We start from the raw sequence: 6848 nt of genomic DNA, 5'->3' as shown, positions 1-6848 counted from the left end.
TATGGGAAAACTATGTAATTCTTTTATAGTAATATATCGGGGAGTCAGAGGGGGGGTCACTTCCCAGCAAAGCTATTGCAGTCCTGGAGCGAATAGCAGGTGGCCTTGCCAACATGCTAAGTGACCCAAGCTTGTTCCATGGTAGGGGGGGGGTGTACAGTCGTGGCCTTGCCAACTCACTGAACCGACCGGAAGCGATGCTCAAAGGTCAAAAGGCTCAGACGGGTCCTGGAGCCCCACCGGATTGGACTCCTCCAGATATCCAGATTCAGGGAATATAAAGATCACCAAATAATTCAACAAAAGAAGATCCTCCCCCAAGCACATCATAGCCAAACTGATAAGACAAAGAAACGATGATATTCTAAAAATGACAGGGAAGAAATGTCAAATTAGTTATAAAGGATACCTCATCAGACTAACCTCCGACCTCTCAATAAAAATAATGCAGACAAGGAAGGTTCTGAAAGAAGAAAGATATCAGCGATGACTACTAACCCAGCAAGATTATCCTTCAAATCGGAAGGAGAAATAATATCACTTCTAGATAAACAAAAACTGAAAGAATTCACCAACACTAAACCAGCTTTTCAAGAAATATTTAAGGAACTACTACTACATCAGGAAAATAAAACAGAGACAAAAATAAGAAAGCACAAAACAACTAAGAAAATTAAATTATTAACAAAATGGCAGGAATAAGTCTGCACATATTGATAATAACATTGAATGCTAATGAATTAAGTTTGCCAATAAAAAGACATAAATATGCTAAATAGATTAAAAAAAAAGGAGCCTAACTATATGGTACAACTATATACAAGAAACACTCCTCATTGATAAAGGCATACATAGATCGAAAGCAAAGATGGAAAGTCATTTCATGCAAACAGAAACCAACAAAGGCTGGAACTGCAATACTGATATCAGAACAAAAAAGCAGGGACCAGCAGATGGTGTAATGGTTATGTCACTGGGCTCCCATGTAATCAACTGTGGTTCAAGTCCCAGACCCGTTGACTTAAAATTCACACTGGGTGAATGTTTGTGAGTGCCCAAAATCCCAAGAGGAGAATGGAGGAGAAAGTATTGTAGCATGGCCATTCCCCTTGGGGGATGATTTCTTGCTTTCTGTCTCTCTCTCCAGTGAGTGCATGCATCCTATAGTAAAAATCTAAGAACAAAAATAAATAAAGGAAAAAGAAAAAACAGACTTCAAGATAACTAAAAAGAGACAAAAATGTTACTATATAACATTAAAGGAATTAATCAACCAGGAAGATAGAACAATTAGAAATATTTATGGGCTCAATACCAGGCCACCCAAATATGTTTTAAAAAAAAAGACTGACAGATCTAAAGAGAGAGATAGACTAAAACATATTAGTTGTTGGGTATTTCAACACCTCACTGTTACCACTAGACAAGTCATTTAGACAACAAAGAGACACAGACCTAGATGATACAATAAGCCACAAAGACCTGACAAACATTTACATAACATTCCACCCAACAACTACAAAGTACATATTTTTCTCAGTCCCACATGGAACATTTTCAAAGATTGACCACATAATAGGGCACAAAAGAAGCCTTCACAAAATAAAAATTATAGAAACTATGCCTAACATTTTTCTGATTATAATGACATTAAGCATTAAGCTTACAATAAAAAGCAAAAAGTCTTCAAAAATTAACAAATACATGGAAACAATTTACTTTTTTTTTTGGAGAGGTTTTTGCTATAGGGCATGTGTGCTCACCAGAAAGACAGAGAGATATAGAGAGACAGAAAGCAAGAGACCACCTCCCGAGGGGGTTGGCCATGCTGCAATCCCTTCTCCTCCATTCTCCTCTTAGGATCTTGGGTGCACACACATGAATGCCTGGAGTGAGTTTAAGCCATCAGGTCCGGGACTTGAACCATAGTTCACTATGGGGGAGTCCAGTAACATAGCCATTACGTCAACTACTGGTCCTGGAAACAATTTGCTTCTGAATGACTTCAACACTACTAAAGTAATCAAAACTGAAATTTAAAAATTATTTTAAACAAATGATAACAAAGACACAACTCTCCATAATCTTTGGGACATGGTGAAAGCCATCCTAAGAGGAAAGTTTATAAAAATACTCACAATTGAAAAATAGAAAGATAGAAACAAAAATTTTAAAAAATCTAATGCTGTATCTCAAGGAACTGGAAAAGTAAAAAAATAATAAAAATTAAAAAAACCAAATATTGCTAAAAGAAAAGAAATATTAAAGATTAAAGCAGAAATAAGTGAGGCAGTGCCCAGGAGGGGAACTCTCGAAGGCACAGAAATGGAGCAAGAGCCACAAAATGGAGAACCTGCTGAAATTAAGATAATCAGAGAAGCATATAAGAAGGCCTTTTTATTTGTTAATAAAGGACTGAATACAGATGAATTAGGTCAGAAGAAATAAGCAAAGAACTAGTATAAGCAAGGAATAGGACATCTACTAAGACAAATCAGGATTTCATCAACTAATTCTGAATACACAGGCCCTGAGTGAGAATCTGCTAGACAGATGCAACAGAAAAATCAAAAAATCTCTACAGAATGTGTGTACCAGATTGGGAATTCTAGAGAAAGGTCTTGCCACTTCTCTACACAATGATCTTCAGGAAGTATCCAAGTTATATCCATAATTTCCACCCAGAGACATGTATGAAAAGACACTGGAGCCTCAGTCCTTTGGTTCGCCTCCTCAGCACACTAAAGTAAATGGAACCACTTCCACTACTGGTGCAGGGTCAGCTGTTGCACCTAGTACTTTGTGTTTACTATCCAAACGTTGTCCAGCAGAGGCACCACCAACTTACACTCTTCAGGCTGCTGAGGGTCACTACACTGTATCCTATGGAACAGATTATGGGGAATTTTCATCAGTTGGAGAAGACTTTTATAGGAATCATTCTCAGCTGCCTCCTCTTAAGAGCTTAGGGCTAGATCCAGATGAGTAGATTATGATATCAAATGGAGTACAGATACTTTTTGTAAATCCTGCCAGGAAGGTTAGTGCACCCTCCTATTCTGGGTACCTTCAAATTGTGAGGTTCTTGGGTAATTCTCTTGATACAGGTCTAAACCATCCTCCTCAGTTTCTTCAGGTGTGTGACTGGTTATATCCTCTAGTTCCTGACAGATCTCCATTTCTGAAATGTACTGTGGGAGCCCACATGTTTCTTTTTTTTTTTTTTTTTTGAGAGATTTTTGCTATAGGGTGGGGGGGCTTGCCATTTGCTATAGGGTGCGTGTGCTTGCCAGACAGACAGAGAGAGACATAGAGACAGAAAGTGAGAAATCACCCCCCAAGGGGGGATGGTCACACTGCAAACCCTTCTCTTCCATTCTCTTCTCGGGATCTTGGGCATGCACGCACACACGCCCAGCATGAGTTTTAAGTCACCGGTTCCGGGATGTGAACCATGGTCGACTACATGGGAGTCCAGCGACATAGCCATTACGCTAACTGCTGGTTCCCCACATGTTTCTTGATATGATGTTGCAAGCAGCAGGATGCTTTGTGGGGATTGTTTTGTCCTATGACTTACCAGAAAATGATAGAGAATTCTTTTAGGACCTTTTAAGGCAAATGTCTGACCTTTGGCTTCAGGCTAAAGATACTTCAAATGAAGAACTTAGTTGGAGTCACATTGTACCCTGTGAGCCAGTTTCAGAAGAAAAAGCAAAAGAATTACCTGAATGGAGTGAGAAAGTGGCTCACATTTTGTCAGGTGCTTCCTGGGTGAGTTGGGGTTTAGTCAAAGGTGCTGAATCTACTGGCGAAGCAATCCAGAAAGGCACTTCTAAACTTTGAGAATGGATTCAACCAGAAGAAAAACCAATGAAAGTTAGTCCAGCTGTCACCAACAGACTTTATATAGCAAAGCAGGCTACAGGAGCAGCAAACGTCAGCCAGTTCCTGATTGATGGAGTTTGCCCTGTAGCAAATTATGTTGGAAAAGAACTAGCTCCACATGTCAAGAAGCATAGCAGCAAGCTTGTTCCAGAATCTCTTAAAAAAGACAAAGATGGGAAGTCTCCCTGGATAGTGCTATGGTTGTAGCAGCAATTAGTGTCCAAGGATTTTCAACTGTCTAGCAGGGATTGGAATGTGCAGCTAAGTACATTGTTAATAATATTTCAGCAGAAACAGTACAACTGTCAGATACAAGTATAAGCATAATGCATGAAGAGCTACATATATTGCAGTGGATTCTGCTGTCAATGTCGGTGTAACTGCTTATAATATTAACAATATTTGCATAGGACTAGCAGTTGGCATAATGGCTAGGTTGCTGGATTCCCATGTAGTTGACCGCAGTTCTAGTCCCAGATTTGGTGTCTTAAACTCACGCCGGGCATGTGTGCGTGCATGTCCAAAATCCCAAGAAGAGAATGGAGGAGAAGGGATTGCAGCGTGGCCATACCCCCATCCCGTCTCTCTCTCTCTTTTTCAGATGAGCACATGCGATCTATAGCGAAAATCTCTCCAAAAAAACCCCCAAAAAACCAATATTGGCATCAAAACAATGGTGAATAAAACTGCAAAACAAATAGGACACACACTCCTTGAGGACTATCAAGTAGTTGATAATTCTCAGAAGGAAAATCAAGGAGGAGCATCACATATGAACATTAGAGGGAAGAAGGATGAGCAGACAGAGGAAGAGGAGAAGAATAAGGCAAAGAAGAAAGACAAATGATAGAATTGTTGAGAATCATCCATACCAAAGCCTTATGAGATGGATACAATTTTGTCAAATAGACAAATGTGGATTTCCTTACAAATTAATCAGAATTTTTAAATACGTTCATTCCTACAAAGCGTTTCATAAATTTTATGGCATGCATTCTACTTACAAGGAAAATAATCAGTATTCTTGCATCTGACCTTTAGAAATATGCAGTTATATACTCAGTTTATTTTTTGCTAAATGTGGCTAAAATATTTTAGTAGCTAAACTAAACCTAATAATATATGTGCATACCTTATTAAATATAATGTTAAACTAAAAAAAGCAGAGATAAGTGAAATTGAGAACAAAAAAATACAAAAAAACTAACATTTTGAGAGTACAAATAACATTGGAAAATCATTAGCTAGACTAAGAAAAACAGAGAAAGGAGGCAGATAAATAAAATTAGTAATGAAACAGGAACTATTACAGCAGAAATACAAACTATCGTGAGTGAATATTATGAGCAACTATGCACCAATAAACTAGAAAATCTACATGAGATGGACAAATTTCTTGACACATACAATACTCCTAGTCTGAACCAGGAAGAAAGAGAAAACTGAATAGACCAATAAAATGGAATGAGATTGAATCAGAAATAAATAGTATCCCAACAATGAAAACCCCAGCTCTCAATGGATTCAAATCCAAATTATACAAAGCTTAAAGAATTACCCCCTATTCTACTCAAACTATTTCTAAATATCCAAAAGAAAGGAACATTTTCAAATTGGTTTGATGAAGCCTCCACCATCCTACCAAAAGCATCCAAGTGTATAACAACAACAAAAAAAATGAAAATTACAGACCACTATCCCCGATTAATACAAGTGCAAAAATCCTCAACAAAATACTAGTAAATTTAATTCAATAGTACATTAAAAAGATTATGCATCATGACCAAATTGGCTTTATTTGAGGGAAGCATGGATAGCTCAACATATGCAAAAGAATAAATGTAATACATCACATTAACAGAACAAAAGATTAAAAACCATATGATCAAATCAATTGATACAGAAAAGCATTTGATAAAATACAACATCCCTTCATGATTAGAACTCTCTACAAAATAAGCATAGAAGGCACATTTCTCAAAAAAAAAAATCTTCGATAAAATTGTAACTAGCATCATATTGGATGATGGAAAGCACAAAGTTTTTCCACTAAAAACTGGAACAAGACAATATTGTCCATTCTTTACTTCTTTTTAATATAGTACTGGAAGTCCTAGCCAACACAATCGGACAAGAGAGTGAAATAAAAGACTTTCCATAGGAAAGGAAGAAGTGAAATTGTCTCTATTTGTAGATGACATGATTATATACATAGAAAATCCAAGAGTCCATGAAAAAAACCCTAGAAATGATAAATGAATTCAGTAATGTAACAGGATACAAAAATCAATATTTAAACATCTGTAACTTTTTTTAGATACCAATGATATACAAAAACAACCTAAAAATAAACCTAACCAAAGAGGTAAAAGACTGCCACAAAAACTGAAAAACTGAAGAAAAAAATTTAATATGATTTTTTAAAAAAAAAGACACAACATCTCTTGTTCTTGGACTGGAAGAACTAATGCAATTAAACTGTCCATTTACACGAATTTACAAATCCAATATGATTCCATCGAAATGACCAGGGATATTCCTCACAGAAAAAAAAAAAAAAGAAAGAAAGATTTGTCTGAAATTATAAAATACCCTGTATAGCCAAGGTAATAAATATTATGCAGAAAGAATAAACTTGGAATTATCACACTACCCTACCTCAGAACATATTAAAAATCTGTGATAATCAAACTGCATTATACTGGTACAAATGCAGACACATAGATCAATGGATTGGAATAGGAAATCTAGAAGTAAACCCAAAAATATACAGCCAATTGAATTTTTTTTATTTTCTTAATTTCTTTTTCATTTCACTTTCTTCCATACATTCAATCACATTATTATTTGTCTTACAAAATGAATATTTCAACAGGTGAACATTTCTCCCTAGTACTGTTGATAAAACTACAAAATATCTTCAACAGATAATACCACACCTCTTTGTGCCATTAATGCTT

At 36.4% G+C, this 6848-nt stretch overlaps 1 pseudogene; it reads left to right on the top strand.

The window, feature by feature from the left end:
• The first annotated feature begins 2300 nt into the window (after positions 1-2300).
• On the top strand, positions 2301-4735 carry LOC102488602 (spartin-like; annotated as a pseudogene).
• The last annotated feature ends 2113 nt before the right edge of the window (positions 4736-6848 follow it).

This window comes from Tupaia chinensis, unplaced genomic scaffold (assembly GCF_000334495.1).
Source record: "Tupaia chinensis unplaced genomic scaffold, TupChi_1.0 Scaffold000640_1, whole genome shotgun sequence".
Classification (NCBI taxonomy): Eukaryota; Metazoa; Chordata; class Mammalia; order Scandentia; family Tupaiidae; genus Tupaia; species Tupaia belangeri.
The sequence above is the reverse complement of the archived record's forward strand: the minus strand, read 5'-3'. Positions and strand labels throughout refer to the sequence as shown.